A 1,280-nucleotide genomic window follows, 5' to 3' on the forward strand; every position below is an offset into this window, starting at 1 on the left:
AAAGCTTTTCGTAGCTGTTATGCTGGATGTTGATCCAACAATTTTGTAGTGCAGTTGTTAGTCAACTGCTAACAGGTGAAGAATATGCTCTAATGAGGTTCGCTTTTGTCCTTTGTGCCTAAAATGTAGGATATCAAGAAAGATGCTGCAATAACTGAAATCGGAGGTGCTACTCCATCAGATGAGAAAACAGTCGAGCTGGGACCATTAGTTGATGAGAGCTAAGCGGTATAGTTGATTATTGCTTTTTTGTCCCGTTTAATGTACTCGAAATTTCTCTTACTCCTATTTTAAGCATTTGATTTTATTTAGGAGGCAAAGAGTGCATTCAAAACTCTTTTGGAATCTGCAAATATTGGGTCTGATTGCACGTGGGATCAAGTTTATTACTTGATTGTTTTGTGCGTACCAAACAATTGAGGGAGATCATTTGACATGAAGTGTATTTGTCAGGCCATGAGAGCAGTAATTAATGACTGGAGATATGGTGCTCTAAAATCCCTTGGTGAGCAGAAGTAAGCTTTTAATGAGGTATCTCTACAAGTCGGCATTCAATGATGATTGTAGCCCTCCCCCCTCAACCCCCCTCTTTTTCTTTGGGTTGCATAACAAATATCTGGAATGGGTTAATTGCTGCTTCAATGTTTCAGCATAGCGTACTGCAAAAAGATAGAGAGTGTGTTTTGATATGAAGGAATTTCCAATTGTTTCATGTTTGGTTGGCGTAAATATTTTGGAAAATGTATTCCAAATCAACTTATTTTCCTTAAATCTATGGAAAATGACTTCCTTTCAAAAAGTAAGGAAAACATTTTTCAAAACTCTCTTTCAACCTCTCTCATAAGTTGAAATATTCATACAACCCTCAAAATCACTCAACCCTACTCCGACCCCCTACCTCCACACGCCCCTCCCCCCTTTTTGGGTTGCATAACAAATATCTGGAATGGATTAATTGCTGCTTCAATGTTTCAGCATACCGTATTGCAAAAAGATATAGTGATCATTTTGAAGTTGTGTGTCTGTTCCAGTATCTGAGCCAAAAGAAAAAACTGGAAGCTGAAGAGAGGCGTGTTAAACAGAAAAAAGCTCGGGACGATTTCAGGACAATGTTAGAAGTAAGTGAAATTTTCTTTTGTGGGGGTCTTCCATTTGATATATCATGATATTTACATTACCAGTTTCAAAAATAAAAAGATATTATCATAATATTCATGAAGTGTAAGAGACTGGTATTTGACTTGTTCAAAAGAATAAGTGGTATTTTTCACAACAATGTC

At 37.0% G+C, this 1,280-nt stretch overlaps 1 long non-coding RNA gene across 1 annotated transcript; it reads left to right on the forward strand.

Annotated features, from left to right (window-relative positions):
* The first annotated feature begins 126 nt into the window (after positions 1-126).
* LOC124894162 lies at positions 127-1,164 on the forward strand. Its single transcript, XR_007051035.1, has 3 exons — positions 127-228; positions 313-531; positions 1,032-1,164. It is a non-coding gene; the product is annotated as an uncharacterized LOC124894162 (long non-coding RNA).
* Positions 1,165-1,280: the final 116 nt, after the last annotated feature.

This window comes from Capsicum annuum, unplaced genomic scaffold (assembly GCF_002878395.1).
Source record: "Capsicum annuum cultivar UCD-10X-F1 unplaced genomic scaffold, UCD10Xv1.1 ctg70754, whole genome shotgun sequence".
NCBI classification, from domain to species: domain Eukaryota; kingdom Viridiplantae; phylum Streptophyta; class Magnoliopsida; order Solanales; family Solanaceae; genus Capsicum; species Capsicum annuum.